A 27,446-nucleotide genomic window follows, 5' to 3' on the forward strand; every position below is an offset into this window, starting at 1 on the left:
TGTAGACCTCTGTGCTCCCTGAGGCCTGGTGGCCACTCAGGTTTGTCCTGAGTCTAAGAAGGAGACAACTGTGTTGTGAGGACCAATGGCTGTTTCACTGGCTTGTTCAGGCTTGCTCAAGATTGCCCTGATCTGCCTCAAGATCTCCAGACACAGCCAGTTCCTTGGTGATGGTTGGCTCCAGGGGATCTCATGGCCAAGCTGTGAAGTGGAGGATGCATGGAAGTATGCATGGAATCGGAGGATGCAGTATCAGAGGAAGTAGAGTTATCAATGAAAGAGGACTTCATCGGGATGCCCTGTAAGACTCCATGGATGAGGTAGATGATTGGATGCCAAAAGCCTCATCTGTAACCTCTGCCCAATTATATGGCTGTGGATACAATGTTTTCAGTGGACGCTCCTACAGTAGTTCTCAGCATTCTGCTGAAAATATAAACCAGTGTCTAACCTACCTTTGAGAAACCTTTAGGAGAACTATCCATGTGGCAAAATTCAGTGAAATTGTTTCACCACGTTTCTCTGCCTGCAAATAGGGTGGGGAATTTTGTATCTTATTCATTTTTAAAACTGAAACACAATCGATTTAAAAATATAATATTTCATGAAAGTTTACTCCTGACATTTTTAGGCCTTGCAGTCTATCAATGACTACTATTGAACACAAATATTATATCTGAACCTTTGGAATCATACTTCTGTTATTCTCTCTCTCTCTCTCTCTCTCTCTCTCTCTCTCTCTCTCTCTCTCTCTCTCAGTCTTGAATTAAACAAAAGCCAGAGACTAGTTCTCCTCACAAGGTTGAACTGAAGACCTTTTTTTCCACAAATGCATAGAAATCACAATGGAGTGTAGGTAAGAGTGAAAATATACTTGTTAAAGTTTCCAAGCATCTTAGGATACAGTATCTGAAAAGACTAATAAAGGAACAAAGTAACACTGTATACTTTCCGTATTTAATTCTGTAACAACCACACATGTGCTACTGGAGAGCCAACTTATCACTCAAATCTATTATAAATTTTATGAGAGTAACATGCAAATTATTTCAATAATATTTTCTTTTTTACAAGGATTTGAAACAGCAGTTGAGTACCTTCTCTCCCCTGTCCCCTTCTCTCTCTCACACACATAAAAAGTATGTGTATTATACACATACTCAACACTAGATAATTGATGTGTGGTCCTTCCTTCCATTATTACAAGAATAAGTGTAAGAAGAATATAAGACATATGTCTTTGGTAACATATATTGAAAGAATCCACTTCCTGTTAGGTGTATTGAATTTTTAATCCTCCATATATTTATGGTGAAGTGTAACAAATTACTTGTAGCACACAAAAGCTTATGGCATACGATTACCCTTAATTAATGGGTAAGTGCAAGCCTTTATTATTCAATGAAACTAATTTATTATCTTAATTCTCTGATGTTCTGTTCCACATTTCTATCAAAACCATTGTTTGCACCATGGTAACCAACTGCTGCCATATGTAGGGGCTCTCTTTTTTATGACCTGCAACACCTAATTAGATTGCATTGTTATCGCAAACCTACCGCACAAACGGGGTGACCAGTCCTCCCGTAGCCCTGGAGGCTGCCTGGCAAAGGGAGGCTGTTGCGGGTGTTTGTGTCTGTAGCCGGTGGAACAGCCCTCTCCTCTCCCCTCCATCCACACAGCTCTATTATTTTCTCTCTATTATTTCCTCTTGATGCCTTTGTGCGTGTCTGTCTTTTCCTCCTCCCCCCCACCTTTCTTCCTTGGTGCGACTGCATACTTGCCTACCTGTCCCTTGTCTCTTCCGTTAGGTGCAGCTAGTTAACTGAAAGGAAGTGAAAAGAGCTGAAAGCTAGTGGGTGTCTGCGCTGCCTAGTTGAGAGTTTCCCCAGCTAATTGCCAGCCCTAATAGGCACCATTAGCCGCTACAAGCCCTTTGAGATGGCCCTGGGCTCCTCTCAGGTAACAGCCATCACCAGATAAAGGCTGAAATATGCTCCATTTAGAGAGACACTTGCAGACAGCAATGTCAGCGGCTGCCAATTACGTTCTGCCTGTACACAGCCACTTCCAAGCAATTGGCAAGACACATACATCGAGAGCTAAAGGACGCACTGTGTACTATCTCAAACTACAAATGCAGGGGCCTTAGGAGGAGGCACCCCCTCTTCAAATTAGGCCACGTCACATTTCAATTATCATGTTCTTGTTATTTCTCTTTGCCACACGGTGGCACACGGCCGTGTGCACAGAGCTTTGCACGCCTTCCTGTGAGTAGAAGACACGGAGGATGGTGCACTGGGCCAGCATGGGGTAAAGCCCCTGCCTCTTTGCGAAGATTAAAACAAAACCGAAAAAAGCCATCCCGGGCTTTTAGTCTAACTGTAGGCTAGCTCCATAATGTAGTGGGGAGAGTTACACTAAAGGCACACACTTTATAGAGGATTAATCTCCAGGTAGAGTGTCTGGGAAAAGACAAGGCAATGGCCACAGGACTTGCAAAAGGCCTGCAAGGGACCGATCTCCACCCTCAAAAGTGGTCTAGAATACCTTTAAATTAATAAAAACAATAAAAATCTGTAAAGAACCCCAATAGCTAAATAACAATTCATATGTTGCATTATAATTCTATCGAGACATTTTCATGACTGTTGCTGTTGTTATCGTCATTATTTGGCCTTTTGGGATACAAATCCTTCCAAAGAGGTTTGTAAGTGATATAAAATACAGAAATAACATCACAACACAAAACATTAACATATAAAACTTCATCAGGATTGTTCCCACAGGGCAGCTTGTGATGGGAGGCAGAGTACAGCTGGAAAAGAGGTAGGGATCTCTCTCTTTCTCCTTTCTCCTGGAACCTTCCCAGGCCGTATGTGTTTTTTAGTTTGCTTCTTGGGAGGTATTTTATCTGTATCCTAAATAATATAGATCCAGTCAGTTTTGGCCATGCAGTGAGGGCTGGTGGAGGACATCTGTAAATATGTACCCAGATATATACCTGTAATTCACCCCATTTCAACAATTCATGCATATGTACACAACAGCTGGGCACCATTATCTGGATTACAAACTTGCTTGACCAATAGGAACTCTGCTTCAATATGTGAATCTTCTAAAATGGTCCCATTTGCAATTCTGAATAAAAGCAGGAACAGGAATGCATCATGTGCACACACAAACACACAATGAATGTTTGCAATTTTTAAAAACTTTTAAAGCTATTGGATGTTCATGGTTTATGGACACCTTTGAAAGAATATGTACAGAAATGTGGATACTTCCTGTTTGAAACGTTCACTTTTCCTGCTCCAGTGAACCAAAGCAGAGCTCACAAATGAAAACAGCAGTGAGACAAACTAAACTTTAAAGTGAAGATGGTGAAATTTCAGTGAGTTTGAATGAGGAATGTTGGAAGACTCCCCAATGGATTTCAATGAATTTGGATCCTTCAGCAGACTGATGAGTCACAGAGATTCCTCAGACTTGGAGACTGGTCCTTCTGCTCTCCATAGCAACCAAAAATGTATATTCTCCTATAGAATAAAGCATGAAAATGACATGGGAGAAGAATCCTCACACTTTTGGAGGTGCACATTGGGGGAAATCTCTACAAAGTCAGATTCCAAGTCTGATTCAATCAAAGCACAGCTGATCGGATGAAGGTTAGTTCTGACCTCTGTTGTTCTCACATCTCTTGCTTAAGGTCACTGGTGCATCCTTGAAGGATGTGCCATATACTAAATGGATTTTAGAACTGCTGCACTTTGGGTGGTGTCAACAACTGTGAGGCATGCATTGCTGGCCGCGACTTCTTCCTCTGAGGGCATTTTAATGTAAGGGATTTTGGATCCAGCACCACAGGTATGAAGGTGTGATTTTTCCAAAGGAGCCATGGCAGAGATGAAACTTGAACTTGGGTATAAGGGCAACACTTTATGGAACCAGCTTGGAAGTCTTTCCCAATATTTGGCTACAGACTTTTATTACAATCCCAACTGCATTCCCAAAATACAGGAAGAGGCCAGGAAAGTCCAATGTGGTCAACTAAAAGCAAATGCCCTCTGGAAAGAGGACCAATGTCTTTGCGTCAATGAGAGTAATAATCAATCCAGCACTGCTTGAACAGAATGACAGCAGCATGTTCATATGTTGGAAGAGAGTATTATTTTTCAATCTTTTAAGAAACTTCACTCACACCAAACAGAAAATCTTGGAAACCCTACAGCAAGAATTCTGGGTTCACTGCCAACAATATTTTCCCTAAGATTGTCAGAAATCATACCTACATCAGGAAATATACAGAGTGTTTTATTTGAAAACTGTTTATTACCCTACATTCGCCATATGGTAGTGATGAGACAGTCTCGGTTCCTCTGCAATGCCAGACTTCCAGCACCATCATAACAACTTCAGAGAAAGCAGACAAGAGTTCGTCAGTGGAATATATCGCTTGCTTCATGGAATATCTTTGAAGCAAGAAGATTCAAAGGCCAACAATCTCAATAAAATTGTTCTCTGGTTCCCCACCAATTCCTCCCTGCCAGCAACCCTTTGTTTCCTCTATGAATCCAATCCCCTGCTACTTTTCTGAGCAAAAGGGTAGCAGAGCAAAAGGCCGCGTTTCTTACTTGTGATGGTCAAATCTAGTGATGGGCAAATCTTTCAAGCCTGATCATACAAAGGGTTTCATTTTTCCACTGTCCTGCTCATTCCTTCTTGGTTTTGTATGGTTTGCTTGTTTGTTCTGCACATTCAAATTCATACATATTTTGTGTATTTTCCCAAGCATATGCAGCTTTATATACCTGCACCCACTGACTTAAGGATGCTTCTATGTATTTTAAAAATGCCCAGTTTCCTCTAACTGTTCTAAAATGGACAGATCATGAGTGCATTTTGGGCTGTTTCACGAAACACGTCATGAGTTTAGAAAGAGATGTATTTCTCACCTTTGGTCTGCATTCAGTTCTGATAATTATGGAAGAAAAGAACAAAAACTAACGAACGAACAGCCTTGGTGGAGGGATTTCTTAACTGTCCTTAGTCATGACTAACTTAAGTCTGTACAATTCCAGTGGGTGTACATTTGGCAACATATGCTGGAATAATAGAATAATGGATTACGGTACATAGAACCAGTCCCAAATAATTACATGAGCATATGAGTCTATCTGAGTGAAGAACAAAGTTCCTTTGGAAAAATCTGAGCCTACTAAAGCCATCCCACCAAGGAATCCTTCAATTTTATATACTTTCTTTCCATGAGATTATTTTTACCACACTTCTGCTCAAAACTTTGATAGTTTTCACATTGGACAGTTTAGCCCCTTTGCTTCATTAATCTTGTCTCCTTGATGCTTCCATTGTTTTTAAACAATTTATGAGGCTTTGTTCCATATCAAGTATCACTGATGAGAACAAATCCATCTTTGATGAATCAGAGAGATGTGAGATGAAGAGCAAGACATCCTTAAGATAATCTTGGCCTGTCCTTTCTTCTGCAGCAAGCTCTTTGGAACTGGCTGTTTGACTACTTGAAATAGCAAAGCTGATGATAGTTCATGATAGTACATAGTTCATGTAAAGGAAAAACCATGGACATGGAGTCAGGCACTGCAGAACTAGAGATTTATTGCATGCTCAGAACTCTGCAGTCTATGGATCTGGTCAGCCGTGCTGCCAGTGCAACCTTATGTGAGTTCCTGGATAGATGGACGAGTCTTGGGTTCCACAATGCAGGCATGGTCCAACTTTGTAGGGGGAAATGGAATCTAAGAAGACTGAACCATGAATAGTTCACCAGCTGCTGTCCAGGAATTGTCTAGGAAGCCCTGTGGGTTGCTGTGTTAGGTCAGAATATGACATGGTCATCAGATGGTATCCAGATTCATTACCATCTCTCCATGTTTTGATTACACTAGTGGGAACAGGCTTCTGACAACCCATGTCTAATATAACAATGCTAATTCCACTCCAGCAAGGCCTAGTTTTCATCATAAATGTAAGCAATGAGCACTGTTGTTGGAGTTCAGTCCTTACAGGGATTTATATACATTAAAGAAGGCATCAGTTTCCCTGGATCATATTTCATATTCCATAGTAACTGATGTGAGAAACTATGATTCACTGTTAGTCAAGGGAGATTGTTCCTTCTCCTCTGGATGACTGGGAATCACACCTGTCTTTGTGGGATCTACCGGCATAAATTTCAGTTACCCTTGCCTTGGGTGGATGAACTCTGGTTCCAGCTGTTACAAGTTGCTTATGCACCCATTCCATTTATGTCCCACCTTTTCTCCAAACAGTTCAAATTATTATCCCAACAGCATGAGATCTTAACTTCAAGTCAATAATTTCATTTCCAATCCTCCAAGCACAAGGGCCAGTAAAAGCTGCACACTGCAAAATCAATCCAAGGGATTTGATTAGGAAATTATTCAGGTGCAATGATGGACATATTCTCTTCAACTTGGTTCAGAACTGGACTTAGCAAAGTAAGCTATTAAAACTAGACAGTGCGAGGAATCTGCTTGAGTAGGAAGTCCATTGGATTCCCGGTTTCAGCTTCCCGGGCTCCAGTACTGAGGGCAGCTGCTGTGAGGTGAGTTCCCGCCCAGCTTGCTGCTGCCTTTGCGGAACACTCTTCAGGGATCAAGGCCTATTGCCCGTAACAGCTGTCCATGTGTCTGAGGGGCAAATGGAGTCCCTCCACACATGTGGCACAGAAGCTCCTCACAGTTGTGCAGAATGTCTCTCTCTCTGTGCGGAAGGCAGGGAAGTTTCTGACAGAAGGCAAGCTGATGGCAATGGCAAGTGTGTGCCCAGACACCTCTCTCCTCCCACCCCGATGCAGGGCACAGACGAACGCTAACCGGGGCCAGCAAGCTGCGTGTCTGTTTGTGCACAGGCCCGTTGATGCCCTGCTACCCCTGCCCATCTGTTTCCAGAGAATTCCTCTCCTGTCTTCCCAAACAGACACACAGAATGAAACAGGAGCTCTGAGCATGGAAGGAAATGACCACAAAGCTCCATAACCTCCACTGAAGTGAATGGTAAAGCCCCCGGGCACAAGAACTTCATGTGAACAGTGGAGTTTGGACTGGAGCAAAGATCTGAGACCTTCTTATTATAATATTTGTTTCCATTCGCTATGCATTAAAACACACGAGAAAACCGTGCAGTATTTTCATTAGAGATCGCAAGTTGCAATTCCTGCAAACAATCATTATAAGCCTCATAAAATATATAAGAACAGCAGAATATATTTCAGTCAGCAGTCCAAGGGAGTCTTCATGTATGCATATCCACACACTGAAAAGAAAAGCGCCTTTGAGTATTAAATTAGCAAAGCGAACAGATATGCATTTTTTGTATTTCATTTTTACAGATGCCTTTGCAACCAAATTAGCAACTAGAGTTTCTCCAATATAAATAAGAAAACCCCTTGCACTTACCTATTAATTAAGAATAATGTTATGCCATAAGCTTTTGTGGTGTAATTTGTTACTCTTCACTACAATAAATATACAGCTGATTAAAAATTCAGAGCATCTTATATACCATAAATTCATATCACGTGGTGTATCGGCCAACATCCATTCACTTTATACAGTCCTTTCCCCAATGAATTTCATTCAAGGAGAACAGAGTCGTGCAAATTAAGAATACTATTAGATGTGGTTTCTGGGTGGTGATTTGAAGCAGTAGTAATATCATTATAGAAAATGAAGTTTAAAGCGAATCCTAAGCCCCATTGTCTGGCCAGATGCTCCTCTTGGGCTCACCAATATTTCGAGTGTTTGGGGCATTGCTACTCCTTAGCTACCTGCCATTTGTCATGCCACTGAATGTAAATCGAAGATGCTGCTGTGTGCGGATGGGGAAGAAGGGCTTATTTGCTTTGTAAGCCATCCCGAGGCTAGTTGCAAAGGGGGCAGCATAAAAATGCTTTAAATAAATAAAATTGATAAAATACGAAGTTTGTTTGGTTCACTTTTTAATATGAACTGAGCTATTATTATTATTATTAATAATAATAATAATAATAATAATAATAATAATAATAATAATAATATTTCTATACCACCCATAGCCAAAGCTCTCTGGGTGGTTCACAACATTGTTTTGCATTCCCCAAAACAATATGTGAATTATCATAAGGTTTTTGCAGTTGTCCAAATGTTGGGATGTAGTTTTCTGATTCTCAATGCACAGATTAGGGGAAAATACATGCAAAAGGCATATATGAGGCAAATGGGCAAATAAAAGCAGCATATTTTTCTGCGGGGTACCCCTTCTTTCCCTGTTATAGCCTGCCTGGCACCAAATTTGCCTCATATTCAGTGTCGGGATAGGATGGCCCTCTTTGTGGAAGCCTTTTAAGATCTCCCTGGTCATCCAAGGGCCTGATGGATTTATCCAGGTGCTCTTTTCCTGTCTCCTTGGCCAGGTCTTTTTTATTTCATGTTAATGTATTTTAATTATTTTTGAAAAAATTTAAATGTTGCTTTATGTACTACATTTTTTTTTTTGTTATTAAATCTTGTTGTGAACTGCCCAGAGAGCTTTGGCTATGGGCAGTATAGAGATGACGATGATGATGATGATGATGATGATGATGATGATGATGATGATGCTTCCAGTGCCTTGTAAAATCGTTGCTCTGGTCATGCTTCATGATTGATTTGATCATGCCACAAGCTTTTGTAACCCTGCTTAATTTTATTCCTCGGACTGGATTTCTATTGTACAGCTGAACTTTGCTTTGCCCTTGGCCATCAGTTTTTGAAACTCTCCTTTCCGCCTGGTACCACTGGGTTTTTTACTGGCTATTCTTCTTTGCACTGCACTCTTGCTGGACTCATTCAGCCATGCCAGATCTTTGCCTGGGCACCAGCTGACTACCCAACTTGCCCTTTAATTTCCTGTAGGGCTGAGCCTGACTGAGCCTTACTAGAAAAAGACATGAAGGCCATTCTACACATCCCGTGTATTTGTGCAGTTGATCACAGCTGGCTGCAAAGCGCCCAGAGTTTTAGATGTGCTGTAGTCATGCTGAAGCACTGCGGGAAATCTAAAATTATGGGTGCCTTGCAGCTATCTAGTGGAGACCCACTGAGTCAGCCATCCACTAGCACCACGGATAAGAGTACCATAGATCGGTGTTGGCTGATGTTGGATGACCAGCAAGTGGCAGGACATTTTGCTGGAAGCAGGGGGTGATATGCCTCCTCATGCACAGGGGTTCCTAGCGGGAGGTAGAGGAGCAGCTGTCCATGAGCACAGGCATCGAGACAGCCATCCAAAGGCCTGTGAGAAAAGAAGGCAGTTGCTTTCTCACACTCACACATGGACACCCTTCAGCACGGAGGGAGACACCAGGGCAAGCTCACACCTCCGCTCACAGTGCTGGAGTCTCTCCTCTCTGGGGATCTGCATCTTGCTCCTCTGATTCCAGAGCAACGCCGTTTGGGAAGCGATGTCAACTGCATGAAGCTCGCCTGCTCTCAAAGCTCAGTTTGCTGCACATTGAGGGGGAGATGGACAGGCAATGCATGCCCTTTAAGGGGGGGGGGGGGGAGGAGACCAGTTCACTTAACTTGCAATTGTGCATCATTCAGTATCACTGGCAGAAGCACAGGATCGGCTTAATTGAGCATGAGATGCGTAGTCTTCCGACTGATGAAAATTCAGTTGCACAGTGTTTGTGGCTATACATGCAATGCTTTTCTGTTTCCTGGAGCTACCTCAGTGTTGCATATTCAGCTAGAAGAAAGCAGATGAAAGAGGATGTCACATTTAAAGAACAGGAGCACAGGAATCCGCCTATTTGTCACTGGACCCAATTCAGTGCTGATTTTGATGTATAAATATATAAACATTTTAGGACCACTAATCACTATTTTTTATTGATGCATTTATTTAATTTATATTCCCTCTGTTAGCCAAGATGACTTTCTCTGAATCAGGTGGATAATTTCTTCAGTTTTAAGTATGGTTTGTCTTGAATTCAAATATTTTTTCCTCAAATTTTCAAGTTTCCTTTCCATTTGCATTTAAAATTCACATTTTGTGCACATTTCTCTGAATGCATGCATTCATGTTCGAAATTTTGCCTGATTCACACTTCTTACCATATTTGTAATATTCTTAAATATTATTTCCCCCAACATATGCTTGTTGGTAAGCTTTTCTATGCATATTTTGATTCAATGACTTCATTAGGAGAAGCCTGAATTTCAGAAGATAATTGAGTGCTGGTTTGCATAGAGGTTGGAAGTCCAACATGACACTATAAGGCAAACTGAACCCATTTCTTCCCCATCGCTAGTGGAAGCTGACTCTGCAGACCATATGACATAAAGGCTACCCCATTCGGTCAAAGATTACCCCCCAAAAAGAGTGGGGATGGAACAGTAATACAAATCCAGGAAGGACACATCCCGGCTGGCTTCATGGCCCTAAAAACTTCAGTGCTGCCTTCTCATTCAGTGCAGGCACATTTCATCCACGAAATCTCCCTTTTTTATTTCTCCCTTGTTGACATTGTTTGCACACCGTTTGTGATGGCTCAAGAACAGCTCTGTCTGCAGCAATTTATGTATGCAAAGAAACTCACAACTGTTCAGCAATTTAAATGAGCTCATCATTTCAGGCACGAGAATACAATGGACTTGGCTAGGGATGGAGGTTCGAGAAGAAGAAACTCGGGACCCAAGTAAGTCAGGGATATTTCTTTACTTATTTCTGCCAGGCCCTCTGCCAGAGACTTCAGGGAGTGAATCTCTCACAAGGCTCCTTGATGCAAGGCAAGAAAACAACCTTACTACGGTTCAAGATTGGGCAGGTGAGTTCAGAGAATTTATGTCCTGGAGGTTTAGCAACCACCGGCACCCCCTTCCCCAGCAATCCCTTGTTTTATGGCCTGCATCATTGCCATCTTGAACTTAGATCTTATCAACTTCCACAAACAAAGAAGTATCTGAACTGGTCAATACATGAAGTCTTTAAACAAAAGGACAGCTGCTTGCAGTATTAGGGATGTGGTAGATATCACTCCCTCTTCAGGGAGACTCATGAACAAATTACCTTATACCTTGTTATCTCTCAGACACCATGGAGCTCAAAGTGTTGTCTTTCAGATAAGAGACAGAACTCAGGGCTGCGCCATTAAATTTGTGCTGCAGTTTTTGGGGACAGGAAAGAAGAATGCTCTTTCAGGGCTCAATCTCACATCTACTTATCTCAGATGAACTTGAGGTTTCCTTCATGTTACAATAAATACAAGAGCCGGTGTGGTTTAGGCGGGCACAGCCCTTCCATTCAGCAGGCTTGGGTAGAATGTAAGGCTGAATAATTCTTAGATATTTGATCCATGATTGCTACATTTGTTTTCTGCAAGAAATTTAGAGTGAGGAGAAGGAAGGTTTGTGTGAAATCTTCCGCCACAGGGTGGATTATGGTACAGAACACCTTTCCTTTGGGGAGAAGTTGCATCTGCAGCTCCACCTGGAACACTGCATTCTCAACGCAGTCCTCCTTTTATCCACATGCCCTTCCATGCCTCATTTGTGAATAGGGATTCAGAGCAATTGCCACTGGATTCAAATGATTTTAGATTCATTTAGATTTGCTTTGATTAACTGGATTTAGATTTTGGATAAATCCAGCTTACATATTCCACAATGGACTGGATTTTCCCCAGTCCAATCATATGGATTCTGTGGAACAGAGGACAGGTTTTTTACTTTCTAGAATCCTTATGCAAATTTAGTTCTAGAAAATATTGGGAGAAAAACTGATCAAACATGTGCATTTTCTGCCTTAAGCTAAAGCAGAAAAATGCACAGAGATATTGTACATTTTGGGAGAATTTGCTTAGATACAGAAGTGAAAATTTGTGCAAGTGAAAATGAATAGGAAATAGACAAAAATTCAATTCCATCAATGAGACAGTGGAATGAAAGCCACTTGACATGAAATGCATATGGAACAGATTTAAGAGAATCCATCCATCCCTGGTTGTGAGTGAAATAGTAGAATTTTGTTCAACGTCCTTCAATAGTGCTCGAAACTTTCATTTTGGTTTTGAATTTCACTTCAGGAGAAGAGAGCACCTTACCTTTTGTGGCATGGGACATAGCTGCAAGCATAGCACACAAATTTTGAGCAAGTGCAACAATTTTTCAACAGATTTTGAAGCCTGTTCAAATATCAGCATGCCCTTTGATTGGGGGAGTTCATGTTTTGTTCCCACTTGCTCAACATCATCAGCAACGCTAACACTATGTCTTGTTTTCAGTGCTATTAAAGTGAAAGGTTCATAACTAATGAACCCTTCCTGGCTTTCCTAACTAATCCTAGATCTCCAATAGATCAGAAATGTAAGCATTAGCCAGCTTCTGTCTCATGCAGCCCACAAGGGTCACTAAGCAATGGTCTTATCGTTTGCAGATGACAAAGAGCCAAGAAGGGTAGCTAATACTGTGGAAGGCAGAAAAGGGTTCAGGATAATCTCAACAAATTTGGCTATCCCTAGATGTCACATCGATTATGGAGCAAATGTGTTCTCTTAGAGACTAGAACTTGAATGTATTGGTTCAAATTATAAATAAGGCAATTTTAGGAAGGAACATTAGGAAGGCATTTCTAATGTTTTGACAGCAGAACAGTGCCTCAGAAAGTAGTGGACTCTCTCCAGTAGACTGGACAACCACCTATGAGGACTTCCTGAATCTGTAGAAATTAGACTAGATGGCATTTGAGACCCCCTCCAAGTCTTTGCTTCTATATTGCTCTTTGAAGGATGCAACCATCTGATATTTGACCATATTTTCAGTGGGGAAAGTTTCTAAATTCAGTCCCAGCATCTTCAGTGGAACTGGAAACATTCCTCCTGAAAGTCAGAGGTACTGTTGCCATTCAGTGTTGGCATCTAGGGTGGAAGAAATGATGGCTGTGACTCAGCCTAAGGACGTTTGCTACCTTCCAATGGACTACTGGTGGTCTGTTATTGTGGCCCAGGTGGGATGCCAGGATCCCAAGGCCCTGCATCATCCATGCATCTCCTGTATGCATAGCTTTTGTTTCTTGGAAAGCAATTCATTCCAGGTGAAGTGTTGTCATATGAAAATCTCAGTCTCTGGTGATATTTCAAATTGTCACTTGAATTTAGAGTGGACTGAGTGATGGATATACATGTGTAAATGCACGCATCTCTGGAAGAGAATGGGAACAATGCCAGTCCCCACCCCACTACTTTTTCTGGTTCTGCCTCAGGCTTTCTTCTCAGCCTCCTTCCCACAAGATCAGGGCAAGATCTTTCTAAGTGTCTGTATTATGTTAAATCTGACCATCTAGGCTGACTTTCTGATACAAAAGTCGAGCATTGCAGAGATCAATAACAAAAGAAATAAGCAAAGTTAGAATCCTAGCTGTTGTGGAAATGTGGCTTAAGGATACGAAGATGATTCCAAACTGACTATCTCTCTTCTCTTCCCAAGCGAAATAGAGCTAAGCCCATCTTGAGGGTGTATCATGTTGCATAAAGGCCAACACTTGGAGATCTGATTTTTCTCAATTGGTCCACTCTCTTAAACTGATGCCGTGCAATCAGATTAATGTTTCTGAGTCTGCCCCCCTTTCCCTTGTGCACTAGAATTTCCCACAGCAGGCCCAGAGATAAGCCAGACAATCTGATTCTCACTTATCTCTGACCCCTGGAAATTCAGCTGCAGACCGTGTCTGGCACCTCTTCTTCTCAATCAGAATCCAGTTCAACAATCTTTGAAGGCTGTATTTTATAAGGAGTGTGACCAATTCCTACAGGTTCATACCTATGCCTATATGTTCTTCAAGAGCAAAGCCTTGACCTTTCATCCCTGCTACCTGCCTGAAGCCTTTGGATAGAGAAAGATGATAATTAGACTGCACTAACAAAGGCAGCATCCAGTGAAGGAGTTCTCTGATAGGAAGCATCCCTAGGTTTCTGGAATAAGCTGATCAAATGGGAGGTCTGCTCTCTTTCTGGTATCCTTAAGGAAGGGGTGATGAAGGCCAAGGTAACTTAGCATCATGCAAGTAGTACCCACTAGGCTGTATCCAATGGTATCATTCCACAAATTCAAATGGCACTGGCAGAGCTTCACCTAAACTTTCTGTTGTACAAGCACCTGTGCATTACTCTTGCCCAAATGGTTGTGCATGCATACCTGCCTCCCAAGCCAGTTCCACCACTGGTCATAGAAGCACTTGTACAATAAATTGTGCAGCTGACACAAATTTAATTGGATTCTCCTCTTGTGCCCAGCTCAGAGCCCAGGTTTTGTTAGCCAGGCCATTTGTGCTAGTGGGATGGCACAGATGGCAACTAATAGAGAAATCCATAATAGAGTGAGACGAGTTCAGTTTGTATGACTCCAACCTGTTGATTTCACAGTGGACCATATTTAATAATCTGTGGACTTAAGACCTGGCTTTTCACTTTTTTGGGGGGGGGTCATTAATGTGCATTAATTAATGCAGAGTAGCACAACTACATGAGTATTCATATGAACAGGTACAAGTAGAATGAAATTCTGGTTAAAAAAGAAAAATCTGATTCCATCAATGAATGGATCCCAGAATGAAAGACACTTCACATTCTGCAACATGTGGATAGAACATATCTGACCACATCCCTAGATACTCCCCACTTGTTTCCCACGAGGAACAACTACGCTCGTCACTCTGGCAAAGAAACATGCTCTATGAGTGTGCCTAAGCTTTAGATGCAAATGCTCCTCACTCATTTCCTTGCACTAAAGGTGTAAATACACTAAAGCTAGTTTTTTTACGAGGTGAGCAATTATTTTCCCACCCTCATGGTGTTATTTCCCCCTTCCTTCCCCATCCCCGTCCCCTTTTCCATCTCCTCCTCTGTCTCCATCTCCTCTGTCTCCTCCTCCTCCTCCTCCTCCATCTCCTCCTCCATCATCGCCTCCTCTTCCTCCATCTCCTCCTATGCTACTTTCCAAAGCAGAATCCTTCACTGGTTTATTAAGACCTAAACTGACAAGTAGATTCACGTTAATGAATTTGTGTTTGCATAGCTGATGAGCATCAAGTCAGGCAGGTGCCACGATGCAACGTAACATCCTAATCAATAGTTAAAAGGTGCTGAAGAGTCCTTGAGAAGGAACAGCCTGAAAACCCACACAGGATCTGCTTCTGTGTGGCAAAGAGAAAGAGAGAAAAGTGTAGCATCAATTGATGTGTAAATTGGTTGCATTTTCACACATAGCCCCAATTATCTAAAAAGGGTTTAACATTATATTTATATTGATAAGCTTAACAATGTTGAACTGCGACTCGCCGATGATCTCTTTACAATTCACATCCAAAGAGACCAGAAGGGAGTAATTGGAAAGCTTCCCGCATGTCAAGAAATAGAAGCAGCCTTGGTGAGGCGGGAGAAGGGGTGGGGGAGGGAGAAGAAGATGAAAACGGCAGTACAAGGTCTAGCTTTTGCTGAAATTACAACATAAATTCCAAATGAAGGATGGCCAAGAATAACTCAACAATTACAAATTCCCTTCTAAAGACAGAAGGAATGCTACACGATTAGTGAAACTGAGCCATCTAAAATGTCTTCAAAGGAAGAGAACGAGAGACGATAATGATGGCCGTTTGAGAGGGCTACTTGATAGACTGAGTCACAGATTGATAGTAGGAGGGGATGAGTTAAATAATTTGATTTTCTGCTATGAATACCAAGTCTTGGCTATTTAAATTGGAAAACACCAAAAGAATTACCAAGAACCAGAAAAACAGCACATTGACCTATCAGCTGCCTTGACTAATCAATGCTGATTAAGTTAGCCTCATGGTACATTCTCATTTTCATAATCTAAGGGTTTTAATGCGGGGGTCTTCCGAAAGTTATGGATTTCCCTAACATATAATAGAGTCTACTTAAAATCCAAAATGCAAGGCCACCAAGAGGTGTAATATTGCACTCAGTCAGTAACCAAACTTCTCTTTCCCAAGCTCTGATTAGATTTTGATGCTTTTTTATGAATCAGTTTTATTTTCTGAAATCAGCTCTTGACATAAAAAGGAAGGCAAGGCGCTGTACCCAGAGGATTGCCTATAAGTTGTAGCAAGACCAAGGTGAAAAAAATGTATTACAAAAGAAGATAGATAATAACACCCACCTATAAATCAATACTATATCTAAAGGCATTCACAAAGATTGTTCCTTTTCTCACCCATCTCAATCTCTCTCCTTTTCTGACATTAGCACAGAAGTAGCAGTGTTACAGACCAGCTCAGGATAAAATGTGTAATAAAGCTGTTTCATTTTGTTGCTGAAACCACATTTACAAGGAAGAGAGGGAATTCTGTAGAGCAGGGTTAGAAAACTTGTGGCAATCCAGATGTCAGTGGACTCCAGCGTTAATCATTCCCAGCCACACATGGGCAATGTCTGGGCATGATGAGACCAGCTGTTCCACATCTGGATGGTCAGAGTTGCTCCACTCCTGCTGTACAGCATATGTGAAATTCATATTTCAATGTTATTTTGTCCTGGTGATATTGACATGAGAGATGTGCCAATGTCATCCAGTACCTTCATTCCATGGTCCACACAATGACTGAGGTCTGCATTTCCCAGTAGGGTGGCAGCAGCCATGTTGGCATTGTATGATCCCAGGGCTCTTGGCAAATGTGTGTTTGGAGCTACCGCACAACTGTGGATCGTTGCAGCCACTTCTCAGAATTCCACCCCCTCTTTTGTTGGGTGGACCAACGAAGGAGTAGAGATCTCAGCCAGAATAGTGTGAGATCATACCATGGAGAAGTGGTTTCTACACTGCCTGTGAATGGAGCCTGAGTACATTTTCTCAGAAGGAAAAAGGATGGATTCTGGGCAGCAGAAGTCACTTATATCATGTGTTCAAGTGAGAGAACCTTCTCCCTACTTTGGACCATAAGGGTGCAATCCTATGCAGGCTTAGACAGTTCTGGAATTCCCAGCATTCCCAGTCAGCCACTCTGAGAATTGTAAGACAGCTTTCTCTTGAAACATTCAAGGCACTTCATCCTTAGTCTTCTGCTATGAAGGCCTGGTATGCAGGAATACTTCTCAGGGACAGACTGGAATGCTACAGCAAATAGAGCACAATGTACTTACAGAATTACTTTTAGAACAGCAATGAATGATCACTGTTTTCAGGCTTTGAAAGTCCGGCATGTGCCCATTCCTGATTCCACTCTGCCCTGTCTCCATATCACTCCATGGCCTCATTTAAAAAATACCACCTCCCTCAGTTTATGTCAGCTCATGAACTAAGATCTGCAGGGCAGGTCCTACTGGCTGGGCCGCTGATAGGTGAAGGGCGGTAGCGTGGAGCAGGGTCTTTCCTGTGGTTGCCCCTCATATATGAAGCCAGTCCTGCCTTCTACTCTATTGGACTGTGGCATCGTCTTAGAGAATGTCTATTTCCCAGGCAGTTGATAAGAAGTGCTCCTGAAAAGGGACATGGCAGTTTTTCCTGCTGTACTGTTCTTTCAACTGAAAATGTTGAAATCTACTTGTGCATTATTATTTATTGTACTTTAATATAATTATATGGGGGATGAAATAATGATTTATGGGGAAAGCAAAGCCCTGCCAAGAACCCTTTGCAGCCTCAGAAGCCTTGGCAAGGGTGGGAGAGTCCTGCAGAGAAGGTTTTGGAAGGAAATGAATTTGAAGCAGAAATTCATGTCCATTCTCTCTCTCTCTCTCTCTCTCTCTCTCTCTCTCTCTCTCTCTCTCTCTCTCTCTCTCTCAATTGCTTTCTCTTGCTCATGTATGTGTGCATGTGCATGTAATCAAATACACATTACATACACACAGGGCTCTTTTGTATTTGTTTTTCCTATGGATTAATGAATATTAAAAGGGATATTTTGGATCCTGGGCCAAGGCCATTCAGAGAATTTGGAGCCTGTGGCCATAAATATCCCATAGTACTGAAACTTTTTTTAATTTTTCCATCTCTGCTCCCATAATAGCATTTAAGAACTGGATCTGTACATGTCTATAGAAATTGTACCTTTGAGTTCATTCAAAATTGTTGAGGAAGGGAAGCAGGCACTGAATCTTTGCAAGGAAATCTCAGATGTTGTATCAGTTGGAAAGTTAAAAACAAAGAGTTGAGAATGTTGTGATCTGAGACAGAAGCTTCTTATTTGCATTGTAGGACTTATCTATATCAATTTATCTACCTGACTCTTGCTATTGATATATGACCATTAGAGGCAGTAAAAGCTCTTCTGCAGAATATGAGCCTCAATACAATAATAAACTGAATTTTAGTTCACAGAAGATGAACCATAAAATCCCCATCCCAGGAAACCCTATACACAGAACCATTTTCATTAGAGACATGTGATCAACCCACCTAACCATCTGGAATTTGATCATCCAGATAAAACTGTGGATCACAGAAATTGGCTCCCTCACACTTTTTAGTGGATGGGTGGGCCCAAATGTGTCCCCAGGGAACTTGATGGTTGTACCCATCAAGATATCCTACCCAAAAGTTACCCTACCTCTGCGGTAGTGGTGTTTGTTCATTTGTTTAAATCTTTTATATGCCTCCCTTCATTAACAAGTCCCAGGTCCAGCTCCAGATCTGGGGGTGAAGAAAGAGGATGGGGCAATAGAAGTGTGTGAAATTTGTTCCAGTGAGATTTTTGATCGGATTCATCCCTGGACGAATTCATCCCTGGACCCAAATGTGGATGAAAACACAATTCTCATTCAAAAACATGCACACTTCTGAGCTTGTGATGCATGCAGCCAGCCAAAGGAAAAACCGTTTCAAACAACACATGCACAGTTGAGAAAAACGCAAAGAAAAAGCATGTATATAAATGCATTTGCCATCTTTTCAGCACTGAGTCAACACAGAGGGTCTTAAAGTTCTTCCTGGTTATCCAGGAACCTGGGGGGATTATCCAGGTGATTCTTTTTCAATTTGTTTTGTTTTATTCATTGTTGTAGACTTCCGGTAAACATCACCTATGGGAAAGAAGAGGTAGAGGAAGAGGAAGCAGCACAGACATTTTCAAGGATGTGCACATTTAGAAAACTTGCCTTCAAATGTCTATATGAAATTTTTGAAACATCACAAGTTGCTCTGGAAATGGGATAGAACAAGCTTAACATCAAGAGCCACACCAACATCAGTCCTGGTGCAACTGTGATCAACAATCACGTTCATCTGTTGCCCAGGCTGTTTGTGCTCGCTGCAGATGCCCACTTTGGCTGGGATCTTTCACCCACTGGGAGTTGTCATTTTAATTCTTCACAGTGCCTGGAGCTCTGCGAAAAGGTGCAAAGAGCAGCATGTTGCAGAGAATTCTGGGCAAACTGGTAGAATCTGCAATCTAAGCCACTGTCCAAACAGCCCAGGTTACCTGTCCTGGCATGTCTTTCTGAAGAGTATTTGAAGGAGAAAGTTAGGACTGGGAGATTAAAGCATTTCAAACTGGGGATCATGGCAGAAAATACTTTTGAACATTTTTATTCAGTGTATCTATCCACGAAACATCGCATCGGTTTGACATTAATTTATATAATAGGGACAGAAAGAGATAATTCCATTTTAAGGGCTACCTATGCTTAATTAACTGGCGGCAGCCACTTGTATCAAAGGAGGAGAATGTTACAGAAATAAACCCTGTTTATATACCCTCCATCTTGCATTATTGAAAACAGAAGAAGTCATTACAAGGAATAATAAGCATTCACAGGACAGATACATTTGCAGAACTTTCATGAAAGTTTGTAAATACAGTATTGTATGGAAATTCTAATGCACATTAGCACTCATGTACACTATAAAATATTTTATTATAAAAAAGTGGATAAGATACTTATCTTTTAAATTGGTATTTAATATTTTATTAGTGTGAGGCACATAATTCTCATCAAATGGAAAGAAACTCTTTTTTGTGGGGGTATAAATGTCTAGAGTTTAATATTTCAAAGATAAGTACCTACTTTTGCATCTATCACACAGTGGCTTAATGGGATTTACTTTTTCTTAAATATTTATGCCGTCTATGTGTTTGGTCTTCAAATGTTTGTAGAACCAGTGAGGCAGAACAGATAAGACAATGTAACTTCTAGTGTACCATTTTTGTGAATTTTTATTAGTTTACATGAACCTGACCGTTTGAAATTATAATGAAACCATGGACATTTTGCCCTCAGAAATCTACAAAAGAAGTCTGCTGAAGGCCTAAACTTCAGCCTACTGCAAAGAGAAATCTGTGTGGCAAGAATAATAGGAAGGCTTCAGGCGAGAAACTGTAATATCACCAAGGAATTGTTGCAGTTGGTTTTGAAAAGAGGCATCTCCCAGGAATGATTTGCTATACCTTCCACAATGGAGGGATATGGATTCTTCTCTTGCTGCCATGAATTTGGCCTTGGCGCACTTATGTGTTCTGTTCCGGGTTCATAGCTACCATGTTCTTCTCTTACATGCCTTAAAAAAAAGTGTAAATAGCCTCAAATGTTGTGACCTTTCTTCTTGGGGGACTTGTTCTTGGTTTTATCATGCAACTCACTCTTGTCTTTACTTTAGTTTTACAAACAGCATGGTTAAAAAAGGCCATGCTGAGCAGAACCATACATGATAATCCAACTTGGTTGAAAACAAAAACTTGTACAAGGTGCTTAAAATATTGGAAACTTTTTTCAGTTCCTTTCCAGATGCTCTGCAATGATGGTTTGAGCCAACTTCCTCCAAACAAACCACTTTTCAGAAGTACGGAGAACCAACATTCAGGACCCAGCCATGCATCTACATGTGTGTTGATGTTTGTGTGCACACAATCCCTCTGCAGCTGCTAGCTTGCACATTGGAAAGCTAAAAGTGAGACTGGGGATGGAGCTTCTTAGGGCGCCTTATCTGGGTATTCAGTCATAGGAGCTCTTTACCATAGGTAGATATGGCTCAAAGAATTTATGAGCTATTGTTAGATTTAAACATGCAAAGGTATAAACGGCAAGTGGGTTTTCAGAGACCTTGAAATGCAGGGCTTCTGTGCATACAGCATCTCACTACTCTAGTTTTTTGTATCTGTAGGGAAACATCTAATTGTGTGTGTGTGTGTGTGTGTGTGTGTGCGCGAGAGAGAGAGAGAGAGAGAGAGAGAGAGAGAGAGAGAGAGAGAGAGAGAGAGAGAGAGAGAGAGAGAGAGAGAGATTTTCTGGTGGCTCCAAATGTCCGAATGCAGAGATTCAACAAATAAAATTGAGACCAGTCTCTACTATTTCCAGAATGGTCAACAGACAGCATCTTCCTGCTTGTGTGATACTGCAAATGGTTTCATCAGTTCTGAGAAATGCTTTCTGATCCATGCTGATACAATTACCTAGCCTTTATTGGCAATTTAGACCTCTTTTAGGGCCATTTTAGAGCAAATGATGTTTTCTTGATATTTTAAAAAAGCAGCACTATTTGCTGTACCTTTGGGATCAGGTGGAAATGGAGTTACAGGCTCATTAAATATCTGATTGGTACAATGTGGTTTTTGTTCCATGTGAAAAGAGAAACACGCCCTGCCCCCACGGAAAAGGGAAACCGTTCTAGGAGAATTCACTCCCTTTTGCCATCAATATATATTTCTGTAAAATATTAAATGCCATTCACAAAAGCATAGGGTTACTTATGACGGTCTTAAAATCTGTTTCTATGAGTAAATATGGGTCCCTGCAGAGATTTAGATCAAATCCAAACAACTAGCAGGGTACATAGTACAGCTCTCTCCAGACTGTACCACCTCAGAAATGCATATGGGTATAGGGGAACATACCTGAATAATTATCCCTGTGAATGATTTCCCTTAATGTGATTTATTTTATTGTATTGTATTGCAATTCAGTGTCATTAGGAGCAAAGGCTTCAACATTAGCTTACAGCCACACCCTTCCATTACATGTTGGGTTGTGAGTCAATGTGCAAATATAAATAATGGTACTACTTATTTGTTTTTTGTAATTTTTCATCTCTTTACAATATATAAAAAATCTTTTCTGGGGACTAGCCCTGAACTATTCCAAGGAGATGTTCAGTCCATCTAAGGAGGGTTGGAGCAAATTCTCTATGAGGAAAGGTTTCTATGTTTGGGACATTTGAGCTTAGGGAAAAATAAGTAAGGGAGAGGGGGCATAATAGAGGTGAATAATGTTATTTGTGGTGTGGAAAAGTGGACTGGGATTAAACCCCTTCCCTCTTAATATTAGAACCTGCAGACATCCAGGTTAAAGATGAACCTGTTCAAAACAAAACAAAACAACAAAAGAGAAGCATGCATGGATATGCAAGGATACAAACTCAGACCTTCAGGATCTTTTTGTCCTTCTTGGGGAATCATTTGGTTCTTATTTTTAAAAATAACTAAATATATTTGTTACCTATTCCTGTTTTTCACGCAGCCCCAAGTAAAAGTATTGAATTTCCTTCCAAAAGATGTAGTGATGGATACATGCTTGGATGGTTTTAAAAGGGGTTCAGCAAATTTATGGAGGAGGAAGCTAACAGTGGCTACAAGTCCTGATAGCAACTGTTTTAATCTCCTCAGTATCAGGAACAGCATCCTTGCGATCCTTTTCTTTTCTCTTTTTGAAACTGTGGATTGGTTGAGGCTGCTCCTGGTTGGCCACTGGGCTTCCCATAGGCACCTGATTGGCTGCTGTGGGAACAAACGGCTATATAGGCTTTTGTTCTGATCTACAGTGGTCCTTTCTTGCGACCTTATGTCCTCCCTATGAATATTTAAGCAGAAATACACAAGGAATCAGAAGGCATGCATTCATTTTAGCTCACAAAACATGGGACCAGGTCCCATGCAAAGAAGCAAACATTCACCATTTTTTTTCACAGAATGTCAGATGTACTTTTGTTTATTTTATTCTGGTGATTTCTGCATTTTTTCAATCAGCTGAATCAGCCCTATTTTCATCCATGGAGAGACTTTGTGCGAATTGCAAGAGATTTCTGAAAATTGGGGGAAATTTGCGCAAATCTCTCAATTGACCCCAGCTTGATTTGCACAACTCTCCCATTCATGGAAAGGGGGCAGAATTCATAGATTTTTTAATTGTCATTGTTTTAATGTATTTTGTATTCGATGTTGTAAGCCGCCCCGAGGCCTTGGCAAGGGGCGGCATAGAAATGTTTTAATAAATAAATAAATAAATAAATAATAGATGCAAGTGGGAATTGAGCACAAGGCCAGCAGCAAGACTACATCAGGATAATCCTAGTGATCTTGCTTATTCACCCATCACTGCATACCACTCTGATGGGACCTACTTCTTTGAAAACATCCTTACATCAGTGTCCACTTCCTTATGGAAGATGGATAGAGTAGAAGGCTTTGAACTGATGGGTCTGAGCAGTGCTTTCAGAGAAGCAATCCCCCACTAGTCTTCGTGAGAGCTGTGATAGTACAGTGGAATTTTCCTAAAACCACCACTGTCTTGATTTCCCTCCACAAAGTTTTCCACCCCCTTACAACTATTAGAAAAGCCATCCAATTATTTATCTGTTTGAGTCAAAAGCATGTTGTCTCTGTCTTGATTCCAAAGGCCACCTTCTCATGCCTGTATTTGACAATCCAGGTTTTCAAAGAAGTTTGATATTCTGTCTTTTTATTATTATTTTTTTGAGTCAGTTGTCACCATCTGATTTTTGTGGCTTGATGGCCTGAATAAAATAAGTAAGTAACGTTCTGGAGAAGTGTAATAGCCCAGGAGCATACTATTGTGATAAATAAAAGCTGCTAATTTAAAACTCTTTTAGCCAGAAGTGTGATATGTCTCGAGATAACTATTGTGGTAAATAAAATCTGTTAATTTAAATCTTATAATAAGAGAAAGCTTCCTGCTGTTAGTGACTGACACAAAACGTAGCATTAAAATCTAATCATTTTTTGGCTGAAAGCAGGATTTGGCTGTAAGTTAGAGACAGGCTAACTTTTTTCACAGCGAACTGCTAAGGAATCCACATTTTCAGTAGGAGAATATCCACACATCAACCCCCACTCCATTCTCAGCAGTGACCTATTCCATTTGTACAAAGTTTCTTTTTATGCTTAATTTTTGCATGAAGTTTCAATATCAGAAATTATCTTTCTGTCTAATGATCCCCTTACATTCTGTCAAATGATCCCCCTCGCATTTCCTTCTGTATTCACACCAAATAGCAGAACTATTGAGACTTGCATCGGGACTGATTGGTCATCTAGTCCACCAGTGGATGACCCAACTGGAGCAGAGATGCAGGTTCTAAAACAGCCAACATTTGTACCCAGTGCAACAGTTTTCCTTAAGAAAACATGGGATCCTGGGTCATGCAACACATTATGGGTTTGTGCATAAATTAGTGACTTCATTGTTGTTGACTAGCCACCAGGACTATTAAATAATTAAGTAATTACAATTACTTCTATATTGCACAATATCTTAAGATCTCTAAGTGGTTTAAATTAAAAATGCATATAATGCCATGTAAAAAAATATAAAGAGAAAATAAAATAACAACATTCAAAGTTTTGCACCGAGAACAGTAGAAAACTGCAGTGGCCTGCAATGGGAAAGCCTATGTAAACCAGTGTGTCTTCAAGAGGACTTAATGCTTTCATTGCTTTTGCCTCTGGAACATGGGACAGTGCCAGATCATGGGTGTCACTACCAATAAGGCTCTGTTGTGCGCCACTAACAGATGATGCACCTTTTGCTGTGGAGAAGCCAACAAGTCCTCTTTGGAATATTTCAACAGGAAAATGTCAATATAAAACATAAAAATGAGGACCAAAGATGATACCTTCCATTTACATCCTACCTTTTGATTAATTAATCAGAAGAAAAGTGTTTTTAAAAGACATCAACCAAGGTGATCGTAGCCACAGGCAATAACATTTTGATTTACATGACTTTCCCTTATCCTAGCAGCCCGAAGAGCAAACTTAGCAGCAGCTTGTATAATAGGTTTTTGTTCCTATTTTAATAAGTAAATAGAAAACTAATCAACATACCAATAGGTTTGTCCATAGTCAGCTGAAGTTCCTTGGCCAAAGCTTCCCTTAGAGATTCATATAGTTTACAAAACATTAAATAATGAACTAAATCTTCCACTTCCCCTGAATTACAAGTATGTGACCCATTTTCATGGGTAATATTATTCAGTCTACTATAAAGCTCCACATTAGTCATGGACTGCACATGCAAAGACAAAAAATCATATCTTGCCATATAAACTGGGAAAATATGTCAAGGCTGCAATCCTACACAAGTCTGGGTAGAAGGGCCGTACAGCACCCAGCATGCCCCAACCATTTTTCCATTTAAACTGGCAAAAGAATGTGCCCAAGGGAGCTATCCTACAGTCTCTGGGAGAGTCTTCCAGGAGCTATAGGATTTTGTGGAGATCTCTCTCCAGAGCCATGTACACAGTCCTTGGAAGAGAAAACCCAGAAGGGAGGGGCTTTCTGTACCCCTTGCAGTTCTGAAGAAGGAGCAGTAGCTCCTTTCTCAGCCAAGGCTTCAGCTTTGACCTTGGATGAGGGTGCAAATGATGGGCAAGGGAGGTGTTGAGGATCTGAAAGATCTGGAAGCCTCCCATCCCCCATCTCTGTGACTCCATCCTATGCAAAAGTACATCTGGCTGGGGAGGGAACAGAAAGGGGGATGGAAAAGTGAAGATGACCTCCACCATTCCTTCTACTAGCTGGGATTTCTTCCAAAACTTGAAGAGCCCTTCAAAAACCATAGATTGCTCTTTAAGCAGAATGCCTGAAGCTCAAAAATGAAATCCTATTTCAGAAAGGATCCTAGGGGGCACATGGCATTGGTGCAAGAGTTTGAAGATAGGGCCAAAGAAATCAAAAGGCCAGGAAATTTTAGTTTAAAACTCTTAGTCCCTCTAATTGAGACTCAAGAGGGATATGTCAGCCTTTTAGAATGGGGGAAATTGCAGAAAAGTCCAGAAATCACTACATGAACCATGATTGGGGAAAGTGGCATGCTCTCTTGGGCAACCCCAAAGGCTGGGCTGCCAGATTTGGCACACAGGCTTGGGTTTGTATAGGTTCTGGTTATCACAGAAATTAGTCATTAAGTGAATAGGCTGAAGCCAGAAGGTATGATTTTACTTTTGCTTCTGCTGTCATCTTTGGAAATCTCACTGTTCCTGAAGGACTGTGAGTATAATATTAGTAAATATGAAACTTCCCTGAAGTAGCATGTTTACAGCCCATCAGCACACCTGGATCCCTCTTTTCTTATCAGATCTCCAAGCACTGTGGACGACTTAGCCTGCTTTACCAGCTGCGGCCCCACTTGGCCAAAAATAGCCTGGCCCAAGAGATCCATGCCTGGCCACCTCCCCAGTGCAATGTGTGATAAACAGGACCACCAATAAAGGAGGTCCAAGATGAAGGCTGTCTACTGGGACTTGGCACTCTGGTCATACGATGCTTGAGTTTCACCAGCTGCAATGATTGCCACTCAGTGTCTGGGCTCCATTCACGTGGCTTCAAACCCTGCCATGGCTTGGGACCATGATGCTGAAAGACAACATTTCTCCATATGCGTCTGCTCATGGACTAAGACCTCCGATGAAGGTCCTTCTTCAGGTGTCTTTGAGATGCGAAAACTGGCAGCTGGCTCTAGGAGAAGGGTCTTGTCCGTGGTGGCATGCTGTCTGTGAATGCCTTCTCCAAGAACATTCATGGAACACATGGACCTTGATGCAGAGAGAAACGACGTTCTATTTCCCCAGGCAAAGCCCTGTCTGTTTCTTGCACACCTCATGCAGTTTGTGTTTATATGCCCTGACAAAGTTTGTATCCACTGACCCGCTGCTCTGGTATATGCCATTGTACCATGTTGCAGTGGACCTGTCTACTCAGAAGACCCACTGAGCACAACTTCAGGGGAGCATGTACAGCTGGTGTACCTAATCAATTTGGGCCTGTGGATATTGTTTCATAATCCACTTAAAGAGGTCTTTTGAACTCTTGGTTGTGGAACATAAATTTAGTGATAGATGATAGATAGATAGATAGATAGATAGATAGATAGATAGATAGATAGATAAATTAGGGACTGTCGGGGAAGCTCTCAGATGATTGTCATCATCATCATCATCATCATCATCATCATCATCATATTGGATGTGCGTACCACCTTTTTCCCTCTTGTGAGGAACTCAAGTCCTCTTTCACTCCATTTTATCCTCACAAGAACGTCCCTGCAAGGCAGCTCAGGCTGAGAGTCTAGGACTGGCCCCATGTCACCCAGTGAGTTTCATGGATGGGTGGAGACTGGGACCCAGCTCTCACTTCCCAAAAGATGAAACTAAAATTAAAGAACCCGAGGCTAGTGAAGGTCT

Source organism: Varanus komodoensis, unplaced genomic scaffold (assembly GCF_004798865.1).
Source record: "Varanus komodoensis strain SLA01 unplaced genomic scaffold, ASM479886v1 scaffold19, whole genome shotgun sequence".
Lineage (NCBI taxonomy): Eukaryota > Metazoa > Chordata > Lepidosauria > Squamata > Varanidae > Varanus > Varanus komodoensis.